General features: G+C 36.4%; 1 pseudogene; it reads left to right on the top strand.

Annotated features, from left to right (window-relative positions):
* The first annotated feature begins 1,094 nt into the window (after nucleotides 1–1,094).
* LOC119526353 lies at nucleotides 1,095–5,898 on the top strand (annotated as a pseudogene).
* Nucleotides 5,899–18,445: the final 12,547 nt, after the last annotated feature.

Raw genomic sequence — 18,445 nt, 5'->3', positions numbered from 1 at the left:
CCAACTCTAGATTCTGTGCTTTAAAGGCGGCAGGTGGAGGAGTAAGGGGGAGAGGTAGGTGGAGCAAAAAATTTAGAATCTAAAGAGAAGCAAGAATATTTCCTCTTCCTACATAAGAAAGCTGCTTTTTTTTCCCTCAGTGAGTGAATCTAATCTGTGACCTCAATTTGAGCTTCAGAAAAACATGATACATTAATGCAGAAAATACTCACCCCCACAAATTGATTTAATAGATTGAAAATTAGTGGTGCATGTGATCCTCACAACAATACTTGGTCCATTTTGGGACTTCCAGGTCTAAAACGGTATTTCTTTAATATACTTTACATATTTTCCATGAAGTGGGAAATATTTGGGACCAAATTCAGTGGTGTAAAATCAACCCTTGGGAGAGTTCCAGCTGTTCCCTGAGGCATCTCCGAATGGTGCTGTAGGCTCGCTGGCAGCAGCTGCTGTCCCTGCAAAAATAAAGGAAGCCAGACAACAGAGAGGAGGGGTTTGCACGAAATGAAGTCACGGGCATCCCCTGGATGCATCAGGAATCTGAGGTTAAAAGAAAGAGATATGGGTAGCTTGTTAGGGTACAAATCCCCCTCTCCCCTGGACTCACCATAGACCCAGGCCTGGGAGCTCAGAATGAGAACCTCCGCTCTTTGTCTGGTGTGGTCTTTGAACCTTGGGCGGCTCAGGGCAGGGATCACATTGTGGGATATTAGACCACAGCCAACATATTGTCAAGGACAGAATTCTTTTTCTGGCACCCAAATGACCCCTTCTGATGAAACACCCAAGGGAAGGGAAATGGTTCTGTTGTCCACAGTGCTACTCCATACTGAGAAATAAGTCACCAGGACAGGAATTTTCTGTTTTGTGTAGGTGGCCTAACCAAGATTCCTAGCTGAAAAGAATGTTTTCAGGCTGAATAGTAAAGCAAGAGCGATGGCAGATGAATATCAATTTTTAAAATGTGGCTTTTCTGTTATCCTCCAACCCATTAATTTTCCAGCCACTAAATTCTATTCCTCATTTACTATTTCTCTCAGTGAGGCAAAATAGTTCCCATATTAATAAGTGCCTGAATTTAACCACACGACATGACCTTGGGTAAGTCCCTTCCCCACTCTGGTCTAGATTTCTGTGAAATGGGAGGCAGAACTGGAGCTGCAGTTTACAAACTGTCCATAGACCTCTTCTACAAATAAAATGTTATCTAAGAATTGGAACTACTGGGCTCAAAGTGGGAGTGGAGTCTGGGGCACCACTCAGCTCTCACTCCCCCATATAGCCCCTGAGATGCCTCTACTAAATTCCAAGGCTGCTTAGAACCTGGCATTAAGTGTCTGAACTAGGTGTAATGAACATCCCTTCCAATAGGAAGTGAGGTTGAAAATCCAGATCTTCCCCAAAGTACTTCTCGGTGGGAAGTGAGCTCGTTACTGCCAAGGAGATGCTGCCCCAGTGATCTCACACAGCACCCCACAAGGTGGTGGCTGCAGGTGCTACTGAGTACTTTGTAGCATCTCCATTTGGCATCGTCAGTCTTCTCATGCAACCACGATGCCAGTTAACAGTATCAGCTGTGAGGAGGTTTTGTCTTCCTGAAGACAGACCCCTGATTTGACAGCTCTTTTTTACTATATCTTTTGAAGTGACTGACTGTTCTTGTCCTGAAAACACAGGTTGTTGCTTCCTTTTTTTTCCCTTTAACTGGCATGGGAACAGAAGTTTTCAATGATGTCTGACCCTTTCATTTGTCTTGACTATCACTTATCATCACTCACTTTAAAAGCCATATTGAAAGCCTAAAGATTAAGTGGATGTTTTGTTTTGGGTGTTTGTGTGTGTATTTATATTTATATAATGTTAGCTTCATAATTTTTCTCATCCGAGCTCCAGACAACTTCTCCAGGTCCACTCTGGGTCTTGTCCAATCACCATATTGAGCGTTTGTTTTAAATATTTGAATGTACTTTTATATTTTCTTTATTTTGCAAATGACCTTTTATAGAAACCAGGATGAAATATAGTCAACTCTTTGCCATTTTTGCTCTGTAACAGTGTCTCTTAGCTGAAGCAATGGGAGAGAAATGGCAGTATTACTTATTGTTATTGACATGGCGATGACTCCTCTGCAGATGTTACAATGTCAATGTTTTGAGGCAAATTTGCATTGTAGCTTTAACATGCATTGACACACCTTGCCATTTAGTCATCTGAGTGAATGCTGACAAGAGGCATGGGTGTCCTGTGTTGGCAGAATGTAAGAGGTACTGCCTGCAAGATGTGGAAATGAAGATGTCAGACCATAGAATTCTGATTGAAGTCTTGACATCACGGGACCAGGCAATCCAAACAGGATGTAAATCATAGCCCATGAAACAGAAGAATTCATTAGCTTTCCGGTAATCAGTGTGGCAGCAGATCAGTATTGGAATTAACTCTGAATTGTATATTCTTTGCCCAGTAAAGAAAATTGAATTTATAAAGAGTAAGTAGTTTATTTAAAAAGCAAAGAAATATCTTTCTTTTAAATTTTAATTTCAATTTTACTAAGGCTACCCACCTTCCAAAGAGACAAAAGACATTTATTTACCAAATAATAACAATAAAGCAACATTCAAATTATGGTTCCAATGGCAGCTTAATGCACAAAGAAGTAAATGGCTGGTCATAGACACACATGTTTCAAATGGCTGAAAACTGGAATTTCTGAATGCTGCTATTGCCACTATGCTTCACTCCCCACAGACCTGAGAGAGAGAATCCCAGCTTCAACATGTTTTGCAGAAGGTCAAATACAATAAATCCAACCCAAATTCAAAGTATCAAAAACATGTTATCAGGTTATGATCTCAAATTCTTAAATTTGAGAATGCCATTTAATTCATACACACTGAGATGAAATCAACAAAATAGGTGGCTGAGACATTTTGTCAAAGTGTATGTAAGTAAATGCAAATTTTTCCTCTGGCTTGCAGTGTGTTTAATAAATTGCATTGGTGATCCTCATGGAAGAATGCTGACCACATGGGTCATGCTTACTGACAGCCACCACTCCGGTCCTTATTTCCTATCACTGATAATATAGTTGCTAAGGAGCACTTTTTCTCTTAAAATATATGTAGAGGGGAAAAAATGGAAATCTTCTATATTAATGACTTGATAATGACATTATGAAAATAAAATGGAGATGACATATCCGCTGTGGGAATAATATGCCCTCAGGCTAGCAAAAGCAGCTTACCTGCTTAACTTATTAGAGTACGCTATAAACATATTTAAAATGGGCAACTCAGTTCATCCTGAGATAAAACAATGCTATATCTTCTTTTATACACATGGATAGAGAAGACATTAATTGCTCACCTACAACCCATCTGGAAAACTGATGGAAATACATCTATGATAAAATCAGAACATCATTTCTAATGCCTGCAAGATACTCATTCTGGTGAGTCATCCCAGAAGAGTTTTTAAAAGAACACAGAGGAGACAGTTCTGATTCTATGTTTTCCATTAATTTGCTACAGAGTTGGGCAACCACTTGGTTCCTCAGTTCCCTCCACCACAAAGCATCAAGACTAATTATTTGAATGGAGTGTAACGTGGATAGGTGTGAGTTAAAGAACTCTGGAATTGCAGAGATAAAAGGTTTTCACTCATGGAATGCTGTTATTATTAATATTATTGCCATCATCATTACTTATGCTCCCAGCACACGTAGTGTGAAAATGTGTTATTCACGTAACTGCTATGCCCTCACCATGTCATTTGCAAAATCACCATGTTCTTCTCAGAGAAATCTCACTGAAATGTCATTTTTACAATAGCTGCATTATGAATCTGCTATAACTTGAATTGCTTTACAATGAAAATGCAATTTCTTAGCAATTAAAATTATTCCACCCACCCCAGTCAAATAATAGAAAATCGCCTCCCTGTTGCCTCCAGTGTTGCTTATGGTGCACTGCAGAATACTGCAAATTGCATGGCTTTCCACATGCCAGGGGAGGTCAATGTCTCAGCCATGCCAGTGGTTGCATTATGCCATGTGTGGTTATCTGCTAAACCTGATCTGAACTAGTGTAGCATATCACTAAAACTCTTACATGGTTGGTAGATTGCACTCAGTCAGATTCTTTCAGAGGTGGTCCAGGACCCTAATCACATGTATGTTTGAAGGTATAATAACCCTAGATCAAGGTATATGATGAACCAAAATCAGTTTTCATTATGAGAAGAAATTCGTTTTATAAATTCAACTCATTACCATTATGTCTACTTAAATCCCCTTCTGGTATTAACTCAAAGTTTTCTTCTTAATCACTGCCTCTTCAAAACTGTTGACTTGACATGCATTATTATCATTGTAAATAAGAATGTACAATATAGAAAGCATAATACAAGTAACTGGTAGGCTGCTCATGGAATAAAGTTAATAATGGAAAGAGGGTCCTCTTTGGAGTGACTTTTAAAGGCTCATTTTGTAATTCACTTGTTTTCAAGTGAAATCTTACATGGAAACCCAAGATGTAAAAGACTTAAATGTAAGGCAACAGATATTGTTCAAGTTGACAGTCTGAGTCCAGACACCTAGAAATAAAAGAAAATATGTATTTATAAATAGATGTAACTAGACTGAAGAAATTAAGAGCAGGAAGGGCCATGGGGTGAACATAAGTGTAATTAGTCAAGGAACCATATATGGGGTATCATGGCAATTTGGCTTCTTTTTCTCTGACCCTCACTTGACCTAAGCATTAGGTGTGGTTGGCATTTACTTACAAACTAAAGCAGGTGGTATTAGTGCTTGTGCCAAAGAGATAGGACAATGCTTCAAATAGCTGAAGAATCAGGAGAAATGGGGCAGCCCCCATGTGTGGAAATTAAGTTATAGGTACATCCCATTTGGACACCCAGAAATTCCCAAACATTTAAGGAGATCTAACATCATAGAGGAGATGAATGAACAGAACTATCTCCTGAAGAAACAAAGGTGATAATGTAAGCCCAAAAACAGGCTTTAAAATAAACATGTTAGATATCTTCAGAGAGAGTCCAAAGGATGTTACAAATATGAAAAATGAACAACTCTAAAAATGAAAAGCATTATTATCAAAATTAAAATATCAGTAGATGAGCTGAATAGCAGAATCAAAACAGATAAACAGTAAGATTAAAGCTAAAGAAAGAATTGAGGGGAAACATTACCACAGCATCTGGCTGCAAGATCAGCCCATCTATCCTCAAAAGCAACCTGGCCAATTTAGGGGCAGAGTGCCCCTGGATGCTTGCCTCTGGGGCTAATTATCTGCACCCAGATGTAATGGATGGGCATTTTGTTCCCAACATCACCTTTGATCACCCTGTGGTAGAAAGCCTTCCAAAGCAGCTAGGCTAGGACCCTTTCTTTGACATGCATGTAACGGTGTCCAGGTAGGGACAATGAGAAAAGCCAATGGCTATTGCAGGAGCCAATCAATATACCTTTCATCCTGAGGCTACTGGCAACCCAGGAGTTTTGACTAAAGACATCTGGGAGAATGGGTTGAAAGTTGGTCTGGACATCAAACCAGGAAATACAGTTAGTATTTGGAATCATGAGTGAATAAGATAGATGTGGCCTTGGTTCTAACAGTGGAACCTGGGTTTGGAGGGCAGAAAATCATGGAAGATGTGATGCCAAAGGTTCACAGGTTGAGGACCCAGCTCCCATCTTTAGACATAGAGAACAGTGGTGGAGTAGGTCCTGACACTGTCCATAAACATGCAGAGGTAGGAGTTAACATAATTTTGTCTGCCAGTGCCATTATGGGGAGTGAAGATCCCAGATCTGTGAACAACCTGTTAAGAAATGTTTGCTCAAAAGATGTTCTGAAACTTTCTCTTGATAAATGAAACCTCAAAGAATCCAACATTTCTGCTCATGAAATCTCCTTTTTACTGGAAAACAAGAAGGTTGTCTATCAATCCTATTGCAATTGAATCTGTGCTGCTTTTCTGAGCAATTATTCATTCCACTGAGTAAAATCTATTGTGCAGAATATTCTAAGAGGTTAGAAATTGGTGTGTATAACTACATTTTTAGTGAAGGAGTTAAGGATTAGTGTGGTAAATACCCTGTTTTTTGCTGGGAAGCTTGATTTTATAAATGTAAAATTATAGTTGTATTATTAATGTTTTACACAAAAATATGTCTAATGCTTAAGGGAGGTTTATTAGCTACTATAAAAAAGGATTTTTTCTGCATTTCTCAAATAATTTTTTTTTATTTCTCAGCTGTTTTCCAAAAGCAAAGGAAGTCCCTAAAACAAAAAGAAGGAAGGAAGGAAGAATTGAGACTTAAAATTGAAAGGGCTCCCTGAGTGCCAAAGAGTATAAATAATAATAATTTTAAAAATACCTAAAAACAGAAAGTGAAACTTTAGAACTCAAAAATAAAGCTTCTATAGTCAAGGTTGGAGAGATAAAAATAGAAACAAAATTATAGTGGGGTCTGAGTTCTCATCAGCAATAACAGATTCTAGAAGTGAATATAGGTTAAAATCATGAGAACAAATTATTTTGAACATTAAATCCTTTATTAGAAAAACCAATATTCAGTAAAGGGACAAAATAAAAATAATTTTATCATCTATAGACCCCCTAAGGGAAAAAAAGGTATTAAAAAATATATTCCAGAAAAATGAAAAATGAGCCCCCCAAAAAGAGGAAGATGTTAGAAACCAATTGACTAGAAACCAAATCACACTCCTACTTAAATCAAAAGACATTTTTATATACATTGAAGGAAAAATTAACAATCTGGGACTAAAGTCTCAGACCATTTCATCATGGGATGGGTGGATCTAATAAAGAATCTATATTTTTAATATAGCCCACTACCTTCCTTTTCCCTTCTGGACCACATCTGGGCAAGCTGATACAAAAGCTCATTTGTTTTCTCCTCCGGCTCTAGCAGAAAGTTCAAACCATATAAGCCCCTGCCAGTGCAGAGGAGCCCACATTCCAGCCCCAACCCCTAACCATAATAATAGCTGAGCCATTCTCCTTTCCCTGCTTTATCAAGCCATTTTTTTACCTTTTCTGGAGCCCACACTGCTATCCCTAGAAACACATCTTGGTGGATGTGCAGTGTTGTCAGACTTGACATAGGAACCAAATTCTGGGTGGAGGATCTATCACATCTCTGAAGGATGATCACAGTTACTGTGGAGAAGTGAAAAAATACAGATACATGTTGACTCTAGAGATTGACTTTCAAATTCAGCATATTTAAACTACAAATATTACCAAAGAAAGCCCTGGAAAATAAAATGTATCAATTTCAAGTATATTAGAGAAAAAATAGAATAAAGATAATTTTTCAATTCAAAAAGGAAAGAAAGAAAAAATAAATCATAAGAAAGACTTGTAAAAAAAGATTTAAGAACAGATCCATAACACAATAACTGTGAATGAATCAAAATCTCTATTAACAAATAGTGACTCTTTGGTTGAGGTAAAAAGAGAATCCAGCTGTATACTGACAGATACCAATAAAACCAAATTATATTTTAAAGATCAAAGATAAGTGATGGAAATATATATTATATAGCAAATATTAGTAAGAAGAAAACAATGTGGCAATATTAATAGTATATGAAATGCAATTTAATAAGAAAGGCATTAAAGGGTAAAAGAGGATACTTCATCTTGACATAAGGTATATTAAATGAAAAAATATGCATCATAAATATTTATGCACGTAACAACAAATCTTCACATTAAATTTCAAAGACTGTTTAACAAAGTTGCTAAAAGCAAGGACATTGGAGGGGTTTTCAACCTGAGTTAAAATGCCAGCCCTGCCACTTAGTAGACTGAGATTTGGGGAAAGTTTTCTCATATTCAGTGTCTTAGTTTCTGTACTGAAGAATGGGGGCAAAAATAGTAGTACTTCATAGAGTTGCTGAGAGGATTAAATGAGTGAAAATACTGGAAGTGGATGGATGGATAGAGATATCTGGAATGTTATATGAAATTGTATTCAGGGATTACCTGTAAGGTGTGAAGTAGGGAAGGGGTGAATATTAGGGTCACTACATTTTTTACTTCATACACATTCAAAGCTGTATTTTAAGAAGCATTTCTCTTTTATTTATCTCTTTAAAGAAACAACAAAAATCTGTAGAAAATAGTCCCTGGGTCAGTGAGAGAATCAGGCATCACTCTTCTAAAGAGTATACTCTTGCCTAAGATCACAAGATTTAAAGGGCCAAAACACTAAGCTCTGCAGCTTGGGCAAAAGTCTTTTTACCACATATAGGATACAATGAAGAAAAAAAGTGCTTATTGTTTCTTTTTTTTTCTTGGACGCTCTGTTTAACAGTTCTCTTTCCCTATGTCACTGCGGTGAAGCTTTCACAGAGATGGTCCCTAGATTTTTGAGGAAAGAGTGAAGTAATATCAAAGTTTTCTGATATGAAGTGAAGGAAACTCAGTTTTGACAAGATTCAAAGGGATCTGCCTCAAATATCTTCCTTTAGAAACAGGTAAGATCTGTGGAATGACAGCCGAACTGGGGGTGAAAGAAACTGCATTAAGAGAACTGGAAATCTGGGGAAAAAGCCTTATGTTTGTGGATGTAAGAGAACAGTGCTTTAAGATTTCCACAGAAGCAAAAATAACTTATTCAAACTCAGTAGTGGAGGGCAATCCAACAACCAAGGTTTTGGAGAATTTGAAGGCAGAAACAGAAAGAACTGAGTAGGCTCCAAAATTTTTATAAGGGAAGGTTTAGAATATTTAGGGATGGCAATCTGGTTGAAAGGGGAGGCCAAGAGATTTATCTTGAAGCTGTGTTTGCAGAGCAAGCACATGGCTTTTAATTAGATTTGTGTTTATTTTCAGCATCTTAGGGGGTGAGTTTGGTGGTGATTAGTGTGTGTGTATATGTGTGTGTGTGTGTTTAGTAGGGGAAGCATGTGGTGGTCACTGCTTTTCCAAGCCAACACTTGTCTGTGCAAGTGAGAATGGAAAGTAATGTATTACTAAGATAAATGCTTTTGCTATTTTAAATATACACTGTGTCTGGTATATAGCAAAGAAAATTAAGTGAAGAAATAGTGGCATCAAGTTACCCTAGATGCCTAAATATAGGCAAGTTTTTTTCTTAAAACTTAGAGAAAAGAAATCACTTGTTATCCGAAGTGATAACAAAGTCTCTCATGTTTGTATTGTTACTGTATTTTGAACTACAATGTCAGATTATGACAAGAAGAAATCCATAAAATATGTCAATCCAGGGAGGCGGGTTAGTTCAGGAGACAATATTTTTCCTGGAGTTATATGCCCATCTCTGGTAGCCCATAGCCTGGAATTTAGTGGGCCACACACATGGCAGGCAGAAGACAAAGCTTGTACTGTTACAAAAGAGCAACACTTAATGCCCAGAACCCTGAAGGCTGAACTAGGAAAAAGCTATCTCACATCAGAAGAAAAAGGGTATCATTGTCAGTTGTGCCTTTAGATCTTTGCTGAATAGTAAAAGAAAAATATTTCCCCTGAGGATTTTCAACTATAAGACTACACTTAAGCATGTTTAAGGCCATTTCCAAAAACTTTAAGCTGGAAATTTATTTTAAAGTTGTCCCAGGTTAGTACTGTCTCCAGGCACAAACATAAACACACATACTCCATGAAAAGCATTCTAAACCCAGATGTAAAAAAAATCCTATATTCTAAGGAACACAAATCCATATGCAAAAAGTACAAAATATATGAGGAAGCCAAACACTGAGCAAAAGGAAGCAAAAACAAAAAAGAAACAGCATAATCAGATTTCCAAAGGCCATAGATATTGGAATTATCATATACACAACATAAAATAAGCCTGTTTTTATATGTTTAAAGAAATTTTAAAATTTTATTATTTTGAGACAAAATAATAACAGTTTATTTAAAAATAACCAAGCAGATTTCAAAAAGAACAAAATATAAATTTTTGAAATTAAAAACAATAATTGAAATTAGAAACTCAGGATTACAGCTCAACAGTGAATTAGACATAACTGAGAAGAGAATTAATGAAGTGAAGGATAGTTCAGAAGATATTGTCCTGAATGAACCAGAGACAAAGTGATAGGAACTACAGAAAGCAAGACTGAGTCTCATGGAGCACGGAGTAAGAGAATATCATGATAAATAATTAGAGATCCAGAAGGAGCTAATATTGAAAATGGAGAGAAGTATTCATCCAAGGAGTACTGACTGAGAATTTTCTAAAATGTCTGCATGATACTAGTATCAGATTTGAGAAGCCCACAGATTTTCAAAAGAATAAATAAAAATACATCAGCACTTAAACCTACCAGAGTAAAAGTACAAAACACTGAAGATAAAGAGGAGACAATAAAAGCAGCAAAATAGACATCTTCAAAAGAAAAGTAATTTGAATTAGAGATGACTTCTTAACTCAAAATTGTATATCTGGTTAAATTAACCTTCAAAACCGATGGTGAAATAAACATGTTTTCAGACATTTAAAAAATGTACAAACCTCAAGTGTACAATCTGAGTTTTTACAATCATAACTCAAGTCCCTATCAAGATATGGAACATACCATCTCTCTAGAAAACTCCATCATATCCTTCCCAGTCAATCCCCACTCCCGCACCCCTATCCCAGGGCAACCACATTCTGTTATTTTTCCACCATAAGCTGGTTTTTCCAGTTCTAGACCTTGATATGAAAGGAATCCTACTCTTTTGTACTTTTGATGCACTCTTTTGTGTACGTCTTTCGCTCAGCATGTTTTTGAGATCCTTCCATGTGGTTGCATGAATTATAGCTCATTCTTTTTCATTGCTGATCGGTATTCTATTACATGAATATTCCACAGTTTATCTATTTTCCTACTGATGTCTATCTGAGCTATTTACAGTTTGTGGCTATTATGAGCAAACTGCTATAAACATACAAATCTTTTGTCGATTCTTATTTGTTATAAGATTATATGAAATATTTACCAAATATGATTGATATAAATCAAGATTTGATAAATCCAATGAATCAGTATTAGACATATATATTTTTGAATAATATAATTAAATTATAAGCCAATAAAAACATCATTTAAAATCCCATATGTTTGCTCATGTAAAATAGCATTTTTAAATATTTTGGGGTTAAAGGAGAAGCCATAATGACAATTAGAAAAGCTAAATTATTTTGAAAACTGTGTATTAAAATGTAAGGTGCAGCCAAAATGGTACTTAGAGGAAAATTTATAGGCTTAAATGCATATATTAGTAAAGAAGAAAGACTGAAAATACAAGGCATCCAACTTAAGGAGAACGACAAGAACAAGAGATTTAATTCAAAGAAAGTAGAAGGAAGGAAACGGTAACAATAAGCACATAAATTATTAAAATAGCAAAAATATTCTAGACGGAAGAACAAGAAACCAAAAATTGTTTTTTTGGAATGACTAATAAAATTGACAAACTTCTGGTAAGATTAAATAAGAAAAAGAGAAAGATTAAATAAGTGCCATTAGTAATAAAAACTGAGCATAACTACTGAAGGGATTAACTTTTCATAAAGGAGTACAAATAAAATTATATGATAAATTTAAATAAACTGAGTAAATTCCAAATATATGTATGTATATGTGTATGTGTATGCACACACATTCATATGCATACTCACATATGTGAAACTTACCACAGCTAGACTAAATGCTCATTCTGGAGACATGTTCTGTGTCAAAACTTATTTGCTCAAGTTACAAATTTATTAGGTACATTCCTGGGAAACAGAAAATGAGAATGCAGAAATTCCAGGCATAGATAGGCTGAAAGTTGCAACTTTTGTCATCTCCGCATAGTAAAACAATTTTCAAATTTATACACAGCCTAAGGGCCAGAACTGTGGCCATTAAAATACAGTGTGGAGACAAACACCAAATTAAAGCCCTGGCTGACACACCTTTGTTGAGATTCCTGATTGGATTAAGGTGGCTCCTTATAAGCCCTTGTCAATCAAACAGTATGACTCAAGGACTAAGAGACTAAGGTGAAATCCCAAAGAGTCCTGATGAGCTCAAGGGACTCATCATTATGTTTAGACTTAGGTCTCAAAAAAAGAAAATAGCATGCATTGTTTTGCACACAGACTGGAATAAATTTTTCTGTGTGTTTGACAGAATTTTGCTGCCAAAATGCCAATAGCCTGGGTTAAAGCAAAGGCAAGTGTCCTTAACCTGATGAAAGGTGTGTGTGGAAAACCTGCAGCAATCATCCCACTCAATAGTAAAACATCCAACTGTTTTGATGTCAGGCAACACATATTTATTGGATGCTCTTGTAGACTATACACAAAGTTTTTTTTTTTGAAATGAGAACAGTAAAGATTATAAATAAAAACAAAACTATATTTCATAGATACTATGACAAACAGCTATCTGAGAAAAGTGAATTCCTTTCCAATCTGTACCTATTTTTTCTTATCTTTGTGTGCTGAGTGTATACATAAAAAACTAAGAAATCTTTAAATAATTTATTACAATTAAAAAGAGGGTTAAGCAGAGTTGCTAAATATAAAATTAACAAACAAAAGCCAAGTTTATTTTACCAGTAACAAACAGAAAACATAATTTTAAAGAGATACAATTTAAAATGTCAACAAAACATAAGGTACATAGAAAGAAATCTGATGCAACATGCATAAGGCTTTTATGTGATGATTTTAAAATCTGAAAGCCAATCCTGTTCATAGAAGACAAAATTTTAAAGATGGCAATTATCCCAAAACCAATCTACACGTTAATTGCAGTTCCAACTGGAAACCCAAGAGGGAGTTTTGTGGAACTTGGCAAGTAATTTTATAATTTGTAAGAAGTGGCAAATGGCCTAGAATAATCAAGGCACTACTCAAGAAGAGACTAACCCTACCAGATAGCAAGATTTATTAATAAAGTCATCACAATGAAGACAAGATGGTATTATGTAGAGATAGACAGATCATTGATGGGAAGAATTCGAAGCCCAGACCTAAAACTCCACATACGTGGAGAAAGCTGTATTACACATCAGTGGGAAAAAATGGACTACTTAATAGGTATCAGAAAAACTGGTAGTCCATTGTAAAAAATAAAGTTTTAGCCCCACCTTACATCATCCCCCCAAATCAATTTCAATTGGATTAAGGTGGGAAACAAAACTTTAAAACTTTTAGGTGAAATATAGTAGAATGTCTTCATGACTTCAGTGTAAAGGATGTCTTAAACAAGACACACACACACACACACACCCTCTAATAAAAAAGATCAACAAATTCTATTACATCAAGAAATTTTGTTTATTTGGAATAAATTAAAAAGCGTGGAAAGGCAACTCAAAACCTGGGTGAAATACTGCAACACGTATAATTGTAAAAGGATTCAATACAAAATGTTTAATGACCTTATATGAACCTGTTTTTATAGAAGAAAAACATGCCTTCCATAAACATGCAAAAAATACTCAACATCCTTAAAAATCAGGAAAATCTAACATGAAGCAATGGTATATCTTATAGTTGGCTGGTTGGCATATAAAATGTTGCAATTGCCTTGAGACCCATTTGGAATTGCCTCTAAAGCTGAAGATGCTCATTTCCTATGACCCAGCTATCGCGTTGCCTAGGTAAGTACCTCAAAGAAACTCGTACATTCGTTCCAGGTGATAACAAAAACAATTAGAAACCATCTAAATTTATATCAACAATAGAATACACAAGTAAGTTTTTATATATTCATTAAATGCTATAGTATACAGTAGTGAAAACAAAAGAACTTCACCTATACATGTCAATGAGAATGAGTCTGAAAAACTCAATGTTGAACAACAAAAGCAAGTAGGAGAAGAATGTTTTCTGTATGAGTCCGTTTATAGAAAACATTAAAATTGGCAAAATAAAACAGCTTAATGCTTAGGAATATATGCATATATTGTAATATCTTAAGGAAAAATGAAAGTATGACTAACAGCAAATTCAGGATAGTGGTTCCTTTTGGAGAGGAGGGAAGGAGATGCACAGATGGAGGGGCACAAGGGAGGTTCAGAGACTGGGGTTATTCTAGTTCTCACACTCAGTTAGTGCAAGTATGTTCATTTATTATTATTTATGTTTTTCAAATCGTGCTTATACACTTTACATTCTTTTGAATGAATATTGTAGGTTGCTATTTTTTAATAAGCAAAAATAAAATGGTTAGCTTGTGCAGATTACAAATATATTCCTGTTAGACAAATGAGCAAAATGAATTTTTTAATTTGACAGTAATAATTATTTGTGGTTTTGGAATAAAATAATAAATATCCAGTAATAACAATCTACATGGATTCCAAAAATTCTTATCAGTTCCCATGGAGAGCTCTGGGTATGCCATGATTTCTCGAAATAAAAATACTAACTGTATTATTTCAGATACTTTTGGTTTTAAGTGTTAGATATCTAAAATAGCTATCTTATACAAATGAATGAAGTTTATTGGAAAATTCATGGGACCCTGGGAAGAGTAAGAGTACAGCTGGCCTTGGAGATCAGGTTTCTACTCCTTTGCTGTCTTTTACATCTGTTTAACTCTATAAGCCGGTTTCTTCTCTTACACCAATGTCCTCCAAAGGGCATGTAATATTACTGACAACTACTCCAGGATTGCATATTTCCAGGGAGGAATGGAAACACTCTCCCTGAAAACCAAGTTTAAAAATCTCAGGGAAGGGCTTAAGTCAAATTCCTTTCCCTGAGCTCATCAACTGTAAGCAGAGGGGCAGATATCACATTCTCAGAGGTGCCTCTTCAAACTACAGCATCTGAAGTGTCCCCACTCATCTCATCCTCTCTCATAGCACCTCTTTCCTTCTTTTGCAGCAGTCACCACAATGTGCAACCATTTTACTTTTATTTACTTATTTATCAATGTAGTAGGCATAATAATCACCCCTGAGTGATTAACTGAGTGGGCCCAATTTAGTCACATGAGTCCTTAAAAGCAGAGGACCTTTCCCAGCTGTGGTTGGAGACATGATGATGAAAGAGTTGTGGCATGGGAAGGACTTGACCTGCCATTGCTGGCTTTGAAGATGGAGGAAGGGGGCCATGAACCAAAGAATATGGGTGACCTCTGAAGATGGATAAGGCAAGGAGATGAACTTTCCCCTAAAGCCTCCAGAAAGAAAGGTGACTCTACTGACAAATTGATTTCCCCCCCGGGTCAGATTTCTGAACAACAAAACTGTAAGATAATAAATTTGTTTTGTTTTAGGCCACTAAGTTTGTGGAAATTTGTTAGAGCCACAGAAGGAAACTAATATGGCTAATTATTTTCTTAGACTAGAATAGAAGCTTTAGGAGAGCAGGGAGCAAGTCCGTCTTTTTCATTGTATCTTCAGTTTCCAGCAGTGTCTGGTATGTATTTGTTGAATGAATAAGCAGACAATAAATTAATAAATAAATGAACTGAGGAATCTGTGACTCATATCCAAAAGGTTATCTTGCAGACTTCAAATGAAGTCTTCATCTTCCCTTTATTGGAGTTACGAATGTGGAGAATCAAATAGAAAATGAAGCCCATGATCTCAAGTTCCTCTTTATGGATCAGAAGGGAAATCTTTAACTGAGAGAATGTGAAAAATGAGACTTCTGCAAAGAGAGAAGAATTATGCGAAGTCAAAAGAACAATTAAATATGCTTGTGAATCATAGGGCTGCAGAAAGCACTTACTCTCTATTTGAAACTTCAGATGGGATGTTTTCAGTTAGCTGGCATTTCCTTCCCAATTTTCAGAAGGATCTCACTGTCACAAACTTGGTAAAATACCAAGTCCACCACATCTACTCCAAATTTGCCTTTTTCCTGTTGTAGTTACATTTTATGATTTACACCCTGTTCTAGTTTGCTAATGCTGCCCGAATGCAAAGCACCAGAAATGGATTGACTTTTATAAAGGGAGTTTATTTGGTTACAAAGTTACAGTCTTAAGGCCATAAAGCATCCAAGTAAGTCATCAATATTTGGGTATCTTCACTGGAGGATGGCCAATGGCGTCCAGAAAACCTGTTAGCTAGGAAGGCACGTGGCTGGTGACTGCTCCAGGGTTCTGGTTTCAAAATGGCTTTCCCCCAGAATGTTCCTCTCTAGGCTGCAGCTTCTCTCCAAAATGTTCAAAGAGCTCTCAGTTGCTCTTGAGGCATTTGTCCTATCTTAGCTTCTCTGGAGCAAGAGTCTGCTTTCAACGGCTGTCTTCAAACTGTCTCTCATCTGCAACTACTCTCTCAGCTTCTGTGCGTTCTTCAAGTGTCCCTCTTGGCTGTAGCAAGCTCGCTCCTTCTGTCTGAGCTTATATAGTGCTCTAGTAAACTAATAGAGGCCCATGCTGAATGGGTGGGGCCACACCTCCATGGAAATTATCCAATGAAAGATCTTGCCCACAGTTGAGTGATCACATCTCTACGGAAACACTCAATCAAAGAATTACAATCTAATCAACACTGATAGGTCTGCCTACACAAGATTACATCAAAGATAATGGCATTCTGGGGGACATAACACATCCAAACTGGCACACACCCATTAATGGGAACTAGTAACTTTCCAAGAAGAAAAATGATGGCACGTTCCAAGGAATTTATCCTTTTCAGGCAATTTGCTTTTGACAAGAAAATTCAAATTACTCGTCAGATAATCCCTGTCTCCATGAATTCAGTAATAGAATACCTTTAGTATTCAGAATCAGCTAGTTAAAACTGGCAATTCTCCTTACATGCAATAAGGTAAGAGTTGTACCAGAAAATGAGCAAGCCACTGCAAGGAAAGGGTTAAACAATGTCATCTGAGACAGACTCAGACCCATTGAAATTCTGTGAAATACATGCAGTAAAATAGTTGTAGAAGGGGTAAAAAAAATTGGTCCTTAACCATTTTCATACAAAAGTTTCTCTTTTACCCCATATCCTTAATCAAAGCACCTATATATCAATACGAGCTGACATACAATTTCTTACTCAAAACATATGTATATGGGTTGGCTCTGTATGATGCTCCAGCCAACTAGTCAAACTCCAGGATGGAAAAACCAAACATTAGCTGAGTCCAGAGCAACCACAAGCAGAAAATTCTTAATCCCATTTGCATATACACTCCATATCTGAACTAGAAGCCTTCCCTTCACTTTCTTCCCAGCCCCAATCTCTGCTGTCACCAAAGATCCTTAAATCCCCGAATCTCTGTTTCTTCATGGTAACTGTAATTGATAATTGTTTTGGATGGAATTAAGTGGCCATAGGTGGTGTTATAGCACATACTAACTCTCTGTATAACTCTGCTTCAGGTAGTTCTAAGCTTCTTATTTTTATGGCAGTTCTCTTTGTCTTTCTCTCTATTTTTTGTACTTCTGTGGGTTTTTTTTTTTTTTTTTATTTATACGTCAAGTCCTTGGAAGAGGGAGGAGATGGAGTTGGAGAGGAAAGGAATTTCCACATGCTTCCGCAGATGATACCATGTAGTTATGTCTGTTGATGTATGATGCCAAAGTGCTCACACTTTGGAGACCAGCACTGCCCAGTAGAGCTTTCTGAGATGATGGAAAGGTCCTAATTCTCCACCAGCTATGGCCAGTTCAGTAGCTACTAGCCTCAGGTATCTATTGAACACCTAAACCAGGGTACTCTAGTGATTGAATTAAACCAAATTATCAAATTTGTTTCGTCTGTATTCATTTATTACATGTAAATAGCCACCTCCTAGCTAGTGGCTACCATATAGGGTAGCACCGTTCTAGACACTTGATGAACATTGGAATTAGAATTCCAGTTCACTTTTTCCTATACCCTGCATTGTACTCAACTTATTTAAGATAAAGTCCTTGACTGTTAAGAGCTTGTATCTCAAAAGGGGACATTAATATTTTTCTAAGCATAATCATTCTCACTCTCTCTCCAGTTCACTCCACCTTGCTTCCTCTGTAACTCTTGTTCTTTTCCCATAGTTATACCTAATCACTTACACACACACAGACACACATACAACAAAACAATAGGTGTCACCAAGAAAAGAGGTGTCCATCAACCCTGTGTATGCTATTTGCTTCTGGAACAAAGACAGTAGAGAATCAAAAAAGGGAAAATGTGTGATGGCTGGTTTTACAACACATTTTAAAAGGTAAATATTAGGGAAAGTTTATAAATACAGTGCAGTGTGTACATGTAGAGACATGAGATGCAGCTCATTACAGAGTACTTTGACAATGACAATGCTTTGTCCAAAGTGAACTGTGTGATGGAGTATTGTAATTAACAAGGGAAGGCAATATAAAACAGAACAGGAGATTTTTGCAAGCTTCAGGCTTTTAATAACTTTGGAGTTTCATGAAACATTTTTTTCCCCCTCAAGGAATATTTTTCTTTCCTGAAGCCATTG

Source organism: Choloepus didactylus, chromosome 1 (genome assembly GCF_015220235.1).
Source record: "Choloepus didactylus isolate mChoDid1 chromosome 1, mChoDid1.pri, whole genome shotgun sequence".
NCBI classification, from domain to species: domain Eukaryota; kingdom Metazoa; phylum Chordata; class Mammalia; order Pilosa; family Megalonychidae; genus Choloepus; species Choloepus didactylus.
This window is presented reverse-complemented; position numbering and strand designations above follow the sequence as displayed.